Here is an 18,204-nt window from a genome sequence, read left to right as displayed (position 1 = left end):
CATTTTTTAAACACTTTACCTTCCATCATTGGTCAAAACACCCCAAAATTATTATTGGTTAATCTCCTTTTCTTAACCACAATTCACCTCTGGCATTCAATAGAGGGCATCGCTACAACCATTACAAACTTCTAGAAGACAAAATATGTGTCCAACAAGCTGATTACACTGTCCTCTTCGGACAGTAATCCCTGTCTGGGTGGTCTAAAACAGGAGAAGAGGATTATATACCCCACGATGGCTTTATTACACAATGAGGTAAAGTGAAACATTTCCTTTCGCTTGTAAATGTCATCTCTCATATGAGCATTGCGGATGGGAATTAGAATGTGATCATTTAGCCGAAGAGAGGATGAAAGCTCTCAAGTCAAGTTCTTAAGCGATGATTAGATACTTTCCGGGTACAGCACCTCTAATTATGCTTTTCAATTCCTGACAGAGTTGATCCAATGAGCATTCAGGGAGTCAACAGGGTATCAGCAACATTTCAACGTTTTGGCCCATGGACCCTTTGCAAATTAAAGCAATCTCAAGGGGTGCCTGGGTGGCTCAGTGGGTTAAGTGTCCGACTCTTAATTTTGGCTCTGGTCCTCATCTCAGGGTTGTGAGATCGAGCCCCTCACTGAGCTCCATACTTAGAGGGCAGTCTGCTTAAGATTCTCTCTCTCCCTCTCCCTCTGCTCCCCCACCTGCTCTCTAAATTAATTAATTAAATCTTAAAAAAATAAAGCAATCTCAAAAAGAAATTCTGAATTTTAAAAATCCTCGATGATGAGTAGTGTAAAGAAGACAAGTTACAACCTAAGCTGTTCCTAATCAAATTAAAATATAATATAAAACGAATTATCCTCATATAACATTTAAGAAAATGGTAAATATTCTTTCTTAGAAAATGTCTTGCATATACCATATGGTATCTTGCATAGAACATATGGAATAACAGTTAGTGCCAGTGGGTAAGCACTGGGTAAATAGTTGCGAACTGAACGCCCTGAGGATGTTAAATCTACTGTGTACATTAGACCTTCTCGGGGAGCAGCTACTCACCCACATTGCCACCTGTAGGAGCCACGTAATTTCCACAAGGCAGTGGATGTCTTCTTAACCTCCAGCTGTCAGACCGGATTGAGAATAATGAAGCTTGACAAGACTGAAGTTGGAAAAGTGTTCATAACAACAGATCTGGGACAAGGGCTGAATCGTAATACAAAAGGTAATATTGTGCGTTGATCGAAAAGGTAACGGGGCACCTGGGTGGCTCAGTTGGTTAAGCGACTGCCTTCGGCTCAGGTCATGATCCTGGAGTCCCGGGATCGAGTCCCATATCAGGCTCCTTGCTCAGCAGGGGGTCTGCTTCTCCCTCTGACCCTCCTCCCTCTCCTGCTCTCTGTCTCTCATTCTCTCTCTCTCAAATAAATAAATAAAATCTTTAAAAATAAAAAAAAAAAAAGAAAAGAAAAGGTAGCTAATCTGTGTTCTTCTAGAAAACACGACACTTTGCAGAGAAAATGTATATCCAACTGACACTGGAGTTGCTGGCTTTGGAAATATATTATTCAATGAACACTGATGTATGTAGAGAATTATACATCGTTCGAAAGATGTTTGCTCCTCTGTACCAGGCATGGTGCTCATGCCCGGGACTGCAAAGAGAGACCTGGCTCTCTGACAGCGGCAGTCTCGGGGCCAACGGATGATCTGGGAGAGCCGTCTCCAGGCCACGGGACCAGGAAAAGCTTTGTAGAGAAGATTACCTCTGGTTCTGTCTCTGGAAACATTGAGACTATGACAGAGTGGGGAGGAGCAGTATTTGAGGTAGGAGGGACAGGGTGGTTATATATATATATGTATATATATATATATATGTATGTATGTATATATACACTATATATTAACTTTGTTAATGTTTTTATATACTTATATTTATATACATGTATGGATATCTAAATACATCAAATAATATATAAACATATAAAACTTGATACTTGCTAGATAATATACATTATTTCGAAATATCCATGGGCCAGCTCTGTGAAAAATGTGGTGGTATTTTGATAGGCATTGCATTGAATGTGTAGATTGCTTTAGGTAGCATAGACATTTTTTTTTTTAATTTTATTATGTTATGTTAGTCACCATACAATACATCATTAGTTTTTGAGGTAGTGATCCACGATCCATTGTTTTCGTATAACACCCAGTGCTCCATGCAGTACGTGCCCTCCTTAATACCCATCACCGGGCTAACCAATCCCCCCTCCCCCCTCCCCTCTAAAACCCTGTTTGTTTCTCAGGTCCATAGTCTCTCATGGTTCATCTCTCCCTCCAATTCCCCCCCGCCCATTTTTTCCTTCCTTCTCCTAATGTCCTCCATGTTATTCCTTATGTTCCACAAACAAGTGAAACCATATGATGATTGACTTTCTCTGCTTGACTTATTTCACTTAGCATAATCTCCTCCAGTCCCATCCATGTTGATGTAAAAGTTGGGTATTCATCCTTTCTGATGGCTGAGTAATATTCCATTGTATGTATGGACCACATCTTCTTTATCCATTCATCTGTTGAAGGGCATCTCGGCTCTTTCCACAGTTTGGCTATTGCGGACATGGCTGCTATGAACATTGGGGTGCATATGGCCCTTCTTTTCACTACATCTGTGTCTTTGGGGTAAATACCCAGGAGCGCAATGGTAGCGTAGACATTTTAACTTGTGGAATTTAAGAAACAAAACAGATGAACATAGGGGAAAGGAAGGAAAAATAAAATAAGATGAAAATTGAGAGGGAGGCAAACCGTAAGAGATGGTGAACCCCAGGAAACAAACTGAGGGTTGCTGGAGGGGAGAAGGGTGGGGGGATGGGGTAACTGGGTGATGGGCATTAAGGAGGGCACATGATGTGATTACTGTTATATGTTATATACATGCTCTATTATGTTATATACAACTGATGTTATATGCAACTGATGAATCACTGATCTCTACCTCTGAAACTAATAAAAAAAAACCCATAGGCCATGTACAAAAATGAAAAATATTCTAAGAAATAAAGAATGCTTAGGTCACCTTCTCAGACCACAGTGTAATACAATTACAAATGTATAATTTAAAAAATCAACCATTTGGAAGCAAAACCTATCAGTCCTCTAGCTAATACTTGAGACAATAGGATATCAGAACTGCAAGTATAGGATGTTTATGTAATAATGACAATGGGAACTCTAAAGGTAAAAACCCTAGTCATATGTTCATATGCCTTTTATTATTAAGTCACAAAACTTTAAATACACTTAGTATTCAACTAAAGAACTGAAAGAGGCAGGGGAAAACCTGAGGAAAACATAGTAGAGAAATGGATCAAGATAAAAACCAAATAACGGAACTGGAATATATAAAAAAGATATTGATAGGTCCAAGCAATATTCCTATAAAAAACAGTAAAACAAACAAACCTCTAAAAAAATCTAACCAGGGAAAATGATTGACAACAGAAGCACATCATTATGAATGAGAAAGGGATATACATACAACTCTAATAAATTTTAAGGTATAATATAAGCAACTCTAAGATAAAACATTTTAAAACTTAAATGACACAAATAAACCCAAATCACTTTTAAAAGAAGCTGAAATAATTTTTAAATCTATCAAGGAGCCATCAAAAACTCAAAAACCCAAATAAGTCGAAGGGGAAATCTAAAATCTATCAAGGATCTACTTCCAAAATTTAAAAAACACAGCAATAAAGCCTCTTGCAACAAAAGGATTTGTGAGTGACTTCCACTGAATTCCCAAGAAACAGATAATTCTGATGTGCTTTTAACCATCCAGAGCATTGGAAAGTGTTCCAATTTAATTTTCCAGCATAACAGAGCTACATTAGTTATCTATTACTGCTTAATCAATTAGCCCAAGACTTAGGGGCTTTAAACACCAACACTTCTTATCTCACATCTCTGCGAGTCAGGAATTCAAAAGCAATTTGGGTGGGTCGTTCTGTGGCTCAGTCTCTCGTGAAGCCGCAGCCAAGATGTTGGCTGGGGCTCTAGTCCTGGGAAGCCTTCCCTGGCGCTCGGAGGCCCCCTGTTCAAGATGGTTTTCACTTTTCTGGTTCTTCGCTGGTAGCCTCAGCTCCATCAGGCTCTCCATAAGGGTGCTTGAGTGCGTTCATGACAGGGCCGATGGCTTCTAGAATGAGCGATCAGAGAGAGAACAAGGAGGCGGTCTCAGTGACTTGTCGGATGTAGGCTCAGAAGTCACACACTGCCATTTCTGCCTTACTCTATTCCTTCAACAGGAGTCACTGCCCACATTCGAGGGGAGGAGAATTAAGTCTCACATCAGGAAGGAAGGTGCATCAAAGGATTTATGGACGTATTTTAAAACCAACATGGTCTGTCTTCCAGCCCCAAGTTATTTACATTTCTCCCACATGCAAAATACCCTCACCCCTTCCCTAAATCCTTCCCCAAAGCCCATTTTCCTAGAGCATTAGCTCTAAATCCGGAATGTTGTCCTCTGAGTCAGGCTCAGATCCGATAAGGCTCTTCCCATGCAGTTCCTTAAGACAGCTCCTCAAGGACACTTCCTGTTCTTGGAGACTTGTGAACCTGGGACCTGGACAAAGAAGAGCTCTCCAGCCCTCACACGCCCAGCATATAGCAATGGGATGGAAACGTTGCTATTGACACTCTTGTACAAAAGGGGAAAATGGAAGGCACGGAGAAGTCAGCCTACCAATTCTGAAATCCAGCCAGGAAAATGCTGGGAGTTTTTAAAATTAGGACTCAGTTCTACTACTATCTGGGCTGCTGGCTCAATCCTCTGGGCTCTTGGCTCTGCTTTCTGAGTCATCCTTTATTCTTCTATAAAAGGCAACCATGTTTGCAGTCACAAAATTTTCTCAGCTTGCTTCCTGCCAGCGGAACTTTGGGGGTCCTGTTGCCTCTTTTCATTTTGTATTGTCTCTATCCCTTCCAGTCCAGTTGGTGTTATTCTTGCCAAAATACCTTTTTATTTAAGTTTGTAGTTCTCCTACAAATCTTATTGGAGATTTATTCTATTAGACAAAAGCCATAGTCATAAATATCTTTGAGATAAATCCTGCTCTCCTTGAGCTTCTGCTATGGGAAAACTCCCTTAAGATTCTTGTTTATTAAGATTCTCTTTATTAATTGACTACATAATTCTCTGAGGCACCAGATTCCATATTTCTGAGGTCTACCTAAGGATGCTCAGCAATACCCTTGACTTCATCTTGAGGCCATGCTTTCCTAGCAGTGCTCTGAATTTGATCTTTACTTGGCAACCATTTCTTAATTCCAGCATCCTTTGCCATCTGGAGAGACTAAGAAGTTTTGAAAACATGAAATCCTAGCTCCTTTTATGTTTATGATCTTTCTTTAGGTTATTTCTCCTCTCTCATATTTGAGTATAAACAGCAGTAAGAAACTAGACTGCACCTTTCACCACGTGGCCTGGAAATTTCCTTAGCTCGATCATCCAGTTCAGTATTCTACTTTCGACATGACCACGGGCGGCAGTGTTCCTATACAATGATCTACATTGTGTTCACAGTTATATAACTTTCTACCACACTGTAACAGTGATCTCCGTTCCTCCGGCGTTCATAAGATTGTCCTCACTCTCTGTTACGCACTCACCCATCGAAGGCGATCATGCCTCCAACAAGCAGCCCCTTTAAGGCTTTTGAAGCTCTCACCAACTCTCCTCAAAGTCTTTCAGCTTCTGCCCGCTGTCCAGTTCCCAAGCCACTCTGACCTTTTCAAAAGCTTTTGTTATGACGGTACTCTACCCTTGGTACCAAATTTTGTATCAACTATGGTTCAGTCAGAGAAGTGGACCACTAGAACATATATAAAGAGATTTGACCCCACCATTCGGGAAATCCGACTCAACAGTCTCTATATGGACAGACTACTGTTTCCATGGCTGCCGGGGGGAGCCTAAGGTCCACCTCGTGGGCACTTGGGAAGAGCAAATGGGTGTAAGTAAAGTGGAGAACAGCAAAGGTGAGCTTGAGTCCATGAGCACAAGACAGCTCAAATCCATGAGGACAAACTAGAACCCTTGTCAGACTTCCTGCCTTGTCTCTTCCTTTGGGGGAAGCTGGGACCCTGCATCACAAACTTAATCCATCACACTATGGCCCTGGAGTCACAGGGGCCAAGGAGGATTCAAGGGGGAAAGTAGGGAAGCTGCAGGTCCAGCTGCTGCCCTGTACCAATGAGGTGAGTCAGCAGATAATGACAATGAGTGTGAGCCGCAAAAGCACCTGCCTGACCTTCCAAGTACACACACACACACACACACACAAGGCTGCTGCTTCATTTCTACCTTCCAAATCTTATACAAAAATATCTTATGGCTTACGTTAGCTCAAAGCATACAAGGAAAAGACTTTTGGAAAACCTGGTTCAACTAGCCAAATTGGTACCAATTAGCCACCAAGTCCTAACACCAACAAAGTGTGAAACGAACAGGACACGGTTCCCCAACACAAGACTGTAAACAAATCTCACTGATAAAGGTAAAATTTAAAATACTCACTACAACATTGACACATGGAATCTGCAAGCGTATTAAATGAATATTAATGCTACTCCATGATCGAGGAAGGTGCATGCAGGAGTGAAATGGTGATTCAATATTAGAAAATTAATGAACATTTTTTTCCCCAACAAATTGACTCCATTATCTCAAAACTGATTTTGAAAAATAAATGAGTGAAAATACATTTGGAAGGCTAAGTTAGCAATAATAGCCAACAACAGAGGTTAAGAGAAGAGCAATGAGAGGGACCCACACTGTAAAATCTCTAAGAAGACAGATTTTTTTTTTTCCTTCAAACATTCAGCAGCCATCAGGCACGCCTTGGGCAATACTGAAAACTGGCTATAACCATCATTCTGGAATCAACGTGGAGAAACCAGCGTGATGTTTGATGCTTTCTGGAACCCAAGGAACAGTCTTTGAACCCATGGAGCTCAGGTGCTGTCGAGCAAGGTTGTCCATCATGTTTAATTCCATCATTGTCCACCACGATTAATGGTTCCCCACAGATGCAGATGCTCCTCCTCTTGCCTCTCCCCTCCCCTCCCCTCTTCCCCTCCCCCCTCACCTCTTCCCCCCTTCCTCTTTCTTTCCCCTCCCCTCCCCCTCCCTCCCTTCCCCTCCTCCCTCCCCCTCACCCCATGCTCCCCTCCCCCTCCCCCTTCTCCATCTCTCCTGTGTCCCTCTCCATTCCGGCATCACCACCATCCCTTACCAGAGCCTTTCTCTCAAGCAGTCTCCTTCACAGCCCTGTGGATCCAGCCCCACGTACTTCAACAAGGGAGTGACATTGTGTGTGTGCACCTTCATTTCTTATTTTATAGAAATTCATCTACATTCTTCTTTTTTAGAATTTCATTCTTGTTTTTTTTTTTGCAGCGAATGAATCATTGTATTGAAATGAGCCAGGGAGATGTATGCAGCCACGTCGGCGAGCCTGAGGGATGTCCCCACGGCGCTTCACTTACCATTATTTCCATGAACAGACCTGCTTTGATTTATCCAGACTTGCTTTACATGTGGATTTCCAGGAGCACATCTACAGCCAAAAGCTCTTCTCTTAAAACCAGTTGATGAGCACAGAGGAATGTATAGAAATGTCAAATCACCGTATTGTACCCCTAAAACTAATATAACACTGTATGTTAATTATACCTGAATTTAAAAAGGGAGGGGAAACCCCAGTTGTTCAATAAGTACTCATTATCCTCAAAGGAAGTTCTGTGCTTTGGTGCTCTGCCCCCCACACCCTGCATGTGTCAGGGCAGGAGGGGCGTGGCAAGGAGCAGCATTCTGCATCCAGCGCTGCCGCAGACCAGGGAATGGGGCCCCTGCAGCAAGGCATTCCCTGGGTCGTTTCCCTGTGGGCACCGAAGAGGCGAGTTTTGAGTCCAGGTTGTATTAATTCCCAGAACAAAGAATGAGAGCAGGAAGTTCTTCCCAAGTGGCCGTCCATGTGGTCCTTTGACTCGAGCCTGCATTTCTACTCTGCTCATGATTGCTATTTCCTGGGAAGGATTCCTCTTCTCCAACATCTTCCACCTTGAAGGATGCTATTTGACCCGTTGATGCATTCACCCACCCATCCATCATTCTGAAAGCACCCATTATGGGCAGAGAGCCAGGCGCTGGGGAGCTATAAAGACAGACCAGCCCCTGGCCCACCCAGATAGGTAGATCCCGCCCTTGGAGGCCAAAACCAGGCAACTTTGTGCTGTCTGTCCTCTAATAACAGAGTGATACACACTCTGGAGCAACCAAATCCTTTTCTCACTGATAAAGACTACCCAGGACTTAGTACCCAGCACAGCTTCCCTGGAGGTTAGGTCTGTTAATACCCTCTGAGGATACAGTTGCAGACTTCCTAGGAACCCTGCTTTCCTGTTGGGCAGACAGTGCCCTGAATGGTCGGGCAAGTCTCGGGGGGCTATGAGGGAAGGCCGGGTTTGAGATTAGAGACCGTGGGATGCCGGGAAAACTTTGCAGCTTGTGGGACTGAGCTGGTGCATCTGTGCCAGGATCTCCAGGCTGCGGGGGGAGCTCTCTGTGCTGAGCCCACTTGGGGGTGGCTTTCTCTGCAGGATTCTAAACCGCCCCTGAGGTGCTTCCTGATTCAGGGACCAGGCCTCCTGAAGGCCTGCTCTATGACCAGACTGAGATGGATCTGCCTGGGGCCCTGCAGGAGACCTTCAGAGGGAAACAGGAGTCAGTGCACGCAAGCTCAAACAATGGGGATGTGATGGATCCTGGCAGGCATTGGCCAGGACACCTGTCAACAGGCCAGTCGGAAAAGCCCTCCACCCATGGCTCTATCCAGCCTGCTCTGGGTATCCAGCTGTCATCTGCTCAGGCCTTGAAGCAAGACCCCCTCCAGCTAGCAGGTTCTAGGATGGGCAGAGAAAGACCCAGAGCTGGACCTTAACTCAGTTTTTGGATGAAAAGGCTTTAGACCATGAAGTCCAGAGTATTTCCCTGGACACGCGACCATGAATTTCTGCAAGACCCAAATCAGAAGAGCAGACTCTCTGGCCAGTGTATCCCCCCTGTTTGGTAAGACTCACATAAACTGTCATAGCAGGGCAGGGCTCCATACAGATATGTTTTAGGTTCTGAAATTCATTACTAAGGAGCTTAACAGTTTATTATAAGTTCAGCAAGATAGGTTTGCTGGAGGTTTCCAAAGTCGATATGCTTAGAAGAGAGCTATATACTAAAGATTATGTATTTTAGAAGGTTTTTTTCCTTGTTATTACTCCTGACTCAGGGTTTTGCTGACTTCTTTTTTATACTAGAAACTTAGTGCAGTGGTTTAACTCCTTCAGCCATACTAGCTGTGTGCTTACTGTATAAAGAGCTAGGAACGAGGAACTAAGGGGAGCCCAAGAAAAAGTAATCCAAAGCCAAATCAGAGGAACGTCAAGCAGACTTTAAACAAGAGTGGAGCAGGGACGAGCCACTCATCCAGGGGCAGGCTGGACCGGGGGCTAGGCTCAGTTTGAATCACATTTGAAAGGAAGTCAGGGGTGTGGAGTGATGGACAGAAGATAGAAAGGCATGCCAGGGAAGGGAAGGACGGCATGAGCCAGGGTGTGGAGTAGGGCTGTGTAGGCATGCAGGAGATGGAGGGACATGCATGAGCCCAAGCCCTGAGCCAGGATCCCCATCTTCCACCCAGAACACAGCAACTGTACCTCTCAGGGCCCTGCTGTGTGCTGCAGGGTTATCAGGCTGTGTGACAACTTGCTGGTCTCAGAAGGCAGGCTGACTCGTTCCTCCGTGAAAACCGAAGGCCTTACGGCTATCTGGCCCAGCACGTGGGTGCAGGAGCTCCGAAGTCCCTTCGGCTTGCCAACTGGCACGCTGTTCCATGCTGGTTGCTGGTCCCACCTGCCCCTGATCTGGCTTGGCTGGCCTCAGTTCCCTATACTCTGCCCTCTCTTGGTCGGTCGGGGTCCCACACTGTGACTCCCATCTACATTTACCCTCTAATTCATCAGACCCACACCCTCTATTTTAGTCCAAGTCTCCCCCCTCCCCCTGCCCCAGAAGCAGAACCTGAGACAGGGAGTTTATCTTGGGAAGTGATCTGTGCACACATAGGAGGTGATGGAGCCAGCCCTCACCTGCCCAGCCTCAGGCACTAGCCCGCGTAAGCCGGGCAGATCACACACGCTGCATTGCATACTGCGAGCAGGCTGTGTTTTCCTACACTTTGAATTGCTGATGATAAGAGGTCTCCTTCTGTGATGCTGTGTGTAGGGGCCAAGCCCTGGGAGGAGCGCGGAGGGAGGCTGAAATCCCCATTGGGTCCCAGTTGGGTTTAGAACATCTGAATCACCTCCTGAAAACAACCCAGGGTGGGGGGTGTATTGGCAGGGGGGTAGGAAGAGTGGAGGGTCCAACTTGAAGCTGGTTAGATCTGGATTGGAGTGCCAGGTCTACACTTAGCTTTTTCCCTGTCAAGTGCATATAATCTTGTCTACTAACATAGAGAAAGTGTCTAGTGTGCCGAGAAACATAAAGTGCGCACTCCACAAATGGCCTTTCTGTTTTAATAGCTATTTGTTATCATCTAAAATGATTTCTAAAACATCTTGCACACACACACACACACACACAATCACACACACTCCCAAACGCTGCAGCGTTTCCCAGGAGCGAAGCCGGGAGAGCCGTGGGTCTACTGGGTCTTCAGCAATAGCTCAAAGCCCCTGCCTCTCTCCTGTCGTCTTCATTTACAACGGAAGTGGACTGGAGATGGTTGAACATTCCAGAAACATTCTGCCTCCTCTGTGCAGGGAGCACAGCCCCTACTGGCCACACCCCTGGGGCGGAGGCGTACTAGGAATTGTTAGGACAGGTGTCTCTCTGGAGTCCAGAAACATTAACTCGAGCCAAACTTCTTGTGGTCTTTTGATGCATCATGGGGAACGTGTGTGCCCTGCACTGAACACCCAGCATGGTGGCACGTAAATGGGAACCGTGGCCACATCCCAGTGAAAAATACGATTAAATGAGAGTTAGGGAAGCCCTCAGGGGTTTCCCATGATTTCATGAGTATGCAAATACCAACGATGCAGTGCTGGGAGTTATCATGATAATTTGGGAAAAAATCATTGATATGAGACTCAGTGTTTTCAGGACGAGGGGGGCTGGGCTGTCCCAGACCCAGAGACACCTCTGTCTACGAGCCTGGGTCAGGCGTAGGGCGGCGGCGGCCCTGTAAGAGCCTTGTCCCATCTCAGACAACAGAAGACCTGCAGCCAACCCCCCACATCCTGCTAAGGCAAGTATGTTCCCTGCATCCCCACATCTGAGAAAGGACCCCCAGTTACACACGGCTGCACGGTGACTAGTCACTTTCAGTTATGGGGCCCCATCACTTAATGCTCTTTGTCAGGCAGAAATGAGAGCAGTGGAGGCAAGGCAGTTCTAAGAGGAAAATTGTTTCCTTAGTGTGACTATGACCTGAAGAACAAGCAGGGAAGACACATGATGGGTTAGCGAGCGCTGGGGGAAGCTCAGCGGCACTAGGCTTCACCCACTAGGGGCGCTGCCCTCCCATCAGCCGCCCGTCAGCGCCCATCCGCAGGGGAAGCTGTCATCTGGTTCAGGGACACTCTGCCCCTGACAAAGGCAAGTGAGGTGTGGGGCACGGTGCTGCACCAGGTCCCGGGCCTGGAGAGTCTAACTGAGGAATTCGAACCAGCTGTGAATCCCAGATTTTCCCTAATGAGCTCTAGGATCTTGGCACATCACCTTCCCAGACACAGCTGCCTCCGCTGTAAAGTGGGGTTAATCGTAGCGCCTACTCCCTGGGTGTTGATCTCCAAAGGTAGATAATCACCATGACGGCTGCCATTCATTGTGCCCAGTGCGGACGGGGCACTCCATGTACCTGTCACTTAGACCTCTCAACCGCCACCATGAGGTAGGCGACCAGGGTCATCTCACCACCATAAGTAGCAAACGCCTGGGAGAAGAGCAAACTAAACCCAAAGCAAGCAGAAGGAAGGAGGGAAGGAGAGAAGGAAGGAAGATGAGAGCAGAAATAAATGAAACAGAGAGCAGAAAAACAATAGAGAAAATCACTGAAAACAACTTTGTTCTTTGGGAAGAACAACAAAATGGACAAGCCTTTGGCTAGAATGGACGAATAATGAAAGGGAGAAGGCTCAAACTATTGAAATCAGGAAGCAAAGAGAGGACATTACTAACCTTACAGAAACAAACCCTTGGCTCAAAGAATAAGCAAAAGTATTATCTTGTGGAACTGTTGGTCCAGAGGCAGGGCCAGACACAGGAAGGAGATGACGCTCAGCAAGGCCATCAGGGGCCCAGCTTCTCTCTGCTTCTCCACGCCATGTTTCCCAAGCACTTCTCTGCCCTCTGCCTTCCCAGCACATGGTAGGATTACCCCACCCCCTCCCTGTGACTTGCTTTGGTTGATAAAATGTAAGCAGAGTAGCCTGGGTCACTCCTGGGAGCTTGCGTTAAGAGTCAGAGCCTACTCTCCTCATGCTCTTGTCTTCTGCTCTGACAATTGTGGAAGCTGGTGTTGAAATGGAGCCTTCACCCGCCTGGGCTGCCGAGTGACTGCCATGAGCAGGTCCCCCTCCGGCTCCGGGTGGGTGGGTCATGCAGCACGAGTGAGAAGGACCTGTGTGTAACCTGTGTGTGTGACGGGCACACGTAACTCATACGCTGTCCCAGGGTTGCTTAACCTGCTCAAGGTCAAGAATCTGCACAAATTTGGCAAGTGGTGGAGGCAGAATTCAAAGGAGGCTGCCAGGTTCTAGAGCCTGCGTCCTTATGAAGATGGAAGCCCCAAGTGAAGGCAGGAGCTATCTACTGGGTTGTTACTTTGTCGCCAGCCCCTGCAAAAACGGGTGAATGAGTGAATACACCAAGCTCACCCACTGGAGTGCTGAGAGCATCGGACAAGACACTGTGGGCCCCGGCTTCCCCAGACACCTGGCCGGGCGGGCCCCTCCACGGCGCCTGGGAAGACCCCGGCTGCTGCTGCCCCAGCCACATGCGCTCAGCTTCTTCGGGCCTCAGTTCTGCCTCCATAAAACGGGAGGGGAAGCATGTTACTCTTATTCTAGTACAAGGCAATTTTGAAGGTCTGAGGTGATAGTCAATATGAAAGCATTGTGAAAAGTAAAAATCTTAAAGAGAAAAACAAATTACTATTATTATATTTTATTTATGACGATAATTCTCCAACATTATCATTTTCTTGGCCCACTACTAAGTATTTCTGAGAAGCGGGGATTGAAATTGGGTTCAGATTCTTCTCCTTCTCCCCAGACTCAAGATGGCGTTTCCCGTCCTACCAGAGAAATCTCTGAGAGAGGGAGCAGGGCTCGGGAACCTGTGGGGCTTAGCCTGAGGGAAGGGCTTGGCTGCGCACGCTGGGGACACTGCCCGGGCTTGCTGTTTGCTTGTCCTCTCTGGCGGTTCCTTCTCAGCCTCTGGAAGTCGATGGAATTTCCCCAGGGTGTGCAAATTCGGGAGAGCTGCAGTCCTGCATTTGGGCAAGATGTTCCTTTTCTCTCCTGTTCTGTCCTTCCTCTCCTCCCCCACCCCCTTCTCCCTTCTCAGGTTTCCGCCAATGTCCCTCTGAGGGCCAGTTTGTGGGATTGGGACTTTTTAAAGGAACCCTGCACCCTGCAGACTGCCTGACGTGGACGCCCAGTGGGCCCGTATGCACACACGCTGCCCTCACGCGGCTCCTCGGAGCCCTCCTTCCACCTGTCCGCCTTCCTCACCCCGACCCTGGACTCATACTGGTTCCCCTGCAACCTTCTTGAACGGAACCCCCTTCCCCTCATCTCAGGGTAGAGGCTGGTGTCGGGGCGGACAGGCACTCGCCCTCTGTGCTCCTGGTTGCCACTTCTGGATCATTCCTCCACATCACCCTTCTGGAGTCCATCCTAGCTGGCCCCCCAGCTGCAACCCCTTAGCTCTCAGTCATCTGCTAACCTCCTGATCTCATTCCACATCCAGCAGCTCTGGCCATGGCTATGCTGAGTCTCTTGGCTCCTCAGAGCCTGGCCTTACTCTCAGGGGCTGCTGATGCCCTATTCCTCACTCTGCTTGCTCCTAGCCCATGATGGCGCCTCATCCCCCACTGCCAAGGCTGGTGGATGCCCTCAGCCCGCCTTGCTGCCCTATCATGGCCTCTGGGCCCAGCTGGCTAACAGCATCCACCTGCCCGCCCTGTGGTCCTTGGCGTTAATGCCTCAGGGGCATCTCCGAAGCTGCTCAGGCTTTCTCTAAGCCTGGAGGTGTGGGGCAGCAGTAAAAAACAATGGGAACTGCATTCTAAATGCCCCACAGACCCACTCTCAGTTCGGGTGTACCTAAAACTGGGGAGATGAGGAGAAGGCAAATTGCTGACCACCAAAGGGGCGAGACAGCTGGTGCTTGCTGGTCTTACCTGGGGCAGAACAAAGGCCAAGAGGGTTCACCGATTTGGCGAATGGCTACAGGTGACCCAAGCCAGCGCACGTGGATGGAATCTCCCTGCATCCAGTCTATTCCTACCCCTGGGGAAGGAGCAGGTGGTTTTTGAGAATAGGGGAGGAGAGGCAAAGGCACACAAAGGAAATAGGGTAGGTGGCCACTTGCCATCTCCAGCAGGAGCCTGAGGATTTGTAGAAGGTCCCCTGCCCCGAGTGGAGGGGAGGGATGCCCAGGGGGAGAAGGGCGGTGTCTGGCGGAGGTGGGGGGAGGCGGTGGTCCTTGAAGCAGGTGGGGAAAGCACGATACCTAGCTCCTTCCCCAGAGGCATCATCCCTTCTTCCCTAGGGTTAGGGTTAGGGCACATACGTGCCGTAATCACGTAGCAGGAACCACCACAGTGAGGAATGTACTCTTCCATGCTTCCCCATCCCCAACTGGGAAGGCTCTCTGGTTGTCAGCCTGCCTCTGTGGGCTTCAGGGAGGCTGACAGGAGCCTGCGCACAAATTGCTGAGACCTGGAAGGAGGAGACCCTACCCCCCTCCGAAGTAAGCAGAGTGACAAGCTGAAATACATGGACAAGCAAATGGAACAGCAAGGCGTGGGATTTCCCAGGGGGGTGTGGAGAGAACTGGGAATGGGGAGAGAGTTGGGGGCCCAGCTGCTACTGGGTTGAGGATTAAGACTGACAGGGCTGGGGACAGGGTATTTTTCAAACTGTGCTGTGGGGCTTTCAAAAATATATACCTGTTGCTTCTCCTCTTCCCTTAAATTCAGTGGTTTTCTGCAAGACTGTTGGTTTCAATTCTGTTTTTCTATCCAAATCTTGTTTCTTTGAATCCACTTTTCCCAAAGACTGGCTCACCTAGGGCCTTGGCCAGAGCGTGAAGACCAGCAAAGGGAAGCCATGCCTAGCGTGGGGAAGACCCACACCCACACCTAAGTCTTCTCGGTTTCGACACAGTTCTCCACGAGAGGTGATGTGAAGTGACTGCTTTCCAAATTCTTAGCAGGATAGTAACTTTGAGTAATTAATATGTACACGATTTGGGAAGGTACAGGAGCATGAACAGTTCTCTCTGGGAGTTGCAACTCTGGCTCCTAATAGCACCGTTGTTCAAAAAGCAACTGAAGCCCCGCAGGCCGTTCTGTCCTACTCGTGCAGAGAGAAATACAGTGGCCAAGAGAGCAGCACGGTCGGCTGCTGAGTTGGGGCACTGAGTTGTGCTCAACCTCCACTTGGGAAGGCTTGGAGCCTTAAGAAAAATATAAGACATGCCTCCTAAACTGTCCATTTCTAATCCAAAGTGAGTTTTAATTTTAAACGTCCCCCGACAGCAAGCCAGCTGAGCGATGTTGGTCAATCGCATGACCATTCTGTGCCCAGCGCTCTGCGCCTGCCGGGCTCGCAGAAAGCGTGCCGACAAGTGAAGAATCTCAAAACTAAGATTTTGAGATTCATCTAATGGAGTACATTTAGGGAGACCCCACAGCCACACCTTCCGGCTCTAAGGGTCTTTCCTGAGACCAGACTCTAGAATTCATTTTCTACTTTTGCAAAACATGAGCCTGTGCAAGTCTTCTCCTGATGGCAATGCTCCCCAGGAGCAGGACCAGGAGCTGGGCATCTTCGAGACGGCTCTCCCGGGCACCGCAGGTTCGGAGGCTCCAGGCTGCCTTGCAGCTGGAGCAGGCTCTGGATGTCCTGTTCCAGCTTCGCTGGCCCATCCCTAACCCTGAGCTGCTGGGCGCTGGCCTGGGATGGTTCCCAGACCGTGCCACGTCCCCCATCGTTCCAGGAGGGACGTCTCTCGTCCCAGCAAGGAGGCCAGAACAGTCCTCGCCTCCAGCCTCCGCAGTTTCTCCCGGGAGTTCCTCCCCGGAGGTGGCGTTATCCCAGGAGTGTTCAGAGGAGGAAAAGCTGCAGCCACCAGCCTCTTCTACCCACTCGGCCTCCAGGCCGAGGCTGAAAGTATATGGTCTTCCTTTGTACAGAAGAACCTTCATTTCCCTAACGTTTCTGAAAAACTGAGGGATGATTCCGATGTTGCTTCTCCACTAGAATTGCTTCACTTTCCAAAATTTACTTTTCATGTGAAAGAGCTTTCGCGAGGCCGTGAAAGCCCGTGGAGGTCGTCTGCGCCCCCTGCGGAGAAACCCCCCAATATGTAGGAGCTTAAAAATAACACTGCCATTGGCAGGTAGCTCCTTATCCGATATTAAGTGCGCTCCTCTCCAACGCAAGTGCTCCTAATGCTAAATTAACTGTTAAGAAGTATTTTTAAATAGTTTAATTTATGCTAATTCAGAAATATTCCTTTCTAGAACTGATTATTTTTACCTCCCCAGTTGCTTCCCTTGTGCACTAACAGCTGAGGACTCAGGGCGCTGAAGCGCAGCATCTTTCAGTGGCTTCTAGATTCCTGGCCATTTCCACGGTGGTTTCCGTTATGTTCTCTGGCACAGCAGGTGCCGTATGCCACGGATACGACCCGTCGTGATCTGGGTGGGATGAAGGACGCCGCCAGCGCTGGCCGATGGAAGTGTCATCTCTCAGGGTCAGGGCAGCATGGGAGAAAGCCATCTGCTCCTGCCTGATCCGGCTTCATGGGCAGGGAGGGGCTCAGGCTTGCTTGGTGACCCCTCCTGGGAGCGTGTCTCTCTCTCTCCCTGTTCACCCCGGGTGAGAACATCACAGACTCTGCTGGAGCCTCAAGCCCAAAGCCCACCGCTGCGGTGAAGTGTGGCCCCACCTGCTTCATCTAACGGAGTACATTTAGGGAGACCCCACAGCCACACCTTCCGGCTCCCTTGAGTCCTTCCCAGGGACAGCCCTCCCCCTTGGCCCTCCCCCAGGGGAAGGCGGGTCATGTCTCCCTCCTGCTGCCTTTGGCTCCACGAACCCCTCCCCCCCCCAGCCCCTTCCCCCGCATGGACGCCTGCCTTAGGGCTAAACTGTTCAGGAAGGGAGGGAAGGGGAAAGAAGAGAAAGAGGAGTGGAGCTTTCCTTTTTGAGCTGTGAAATTTATGGAAGATCGGAATAAGGAATCCGTGCCCCCAAACAGTCTGTGATGAGGAGGGAGCCTACCTGGTAAGACACCGGGATGGGGAGCGGCGCCAGGAAGCAAGACGGTCCTGCTGCTTCTTGAGGCTTGTGTGACGCCGCCTGAAGGCTCATCAAAGCCAATGAGGGAAAGCGGGGCCACGGCCCAAAGACCCTTTCCTGGAAGTACAGCTGAAGGTTATTTGGACACCACTGACACGGGCAAGACTGACCGGGGGCCCCCTTCACAGGCAGGTCCCCCAGGGCTATGGTATCCATGTGCCCTGGAGCACTCACAGTCCCTGACATGCCCAGGCCACCACGGTCCAGGATGTGCTCTGGAGTGGTTGGCAAGTCCACTTAAACACACAGCAGCCCTGGCTCACACCATCCACGTCAGCTTCCATCAGCCACGCTCCACCATGCTCCCCTTATGCTCTCCATGCTCCACCGTGCTCTTCATGCTCCACACACTCCATTAGGCTCCCCTTATGCCCTTCATGCTCACCATGCTCCATCATGCTCCCTATGCTCTTCATGCCCCGCCATACTCCCTACACTCCAACATGCTCTTCACGCTCCACCATGCTCCCTACACTCCAACATGCTCTTCATGCC

This window comes from Mirounga leonina, unplaced genomic scaffold, assembly GCF_011800145.1.
Source record: "Mirounga leonina isolate KUSES-001 unplaced genomic scaffold, KU_Mleo_1.0 Mir_114, whole genome shotgun sequence".
NCBI lineage: Eukaryota > Metazoa > Chordata > Mammalia > Carnivora > Phocidae > Mirounga > Mirounga leonina.
The sequence above is the reverse complement of the archived record's forward strand: the minus strand, read 5'-3'. Positions refer to the sequence as shown.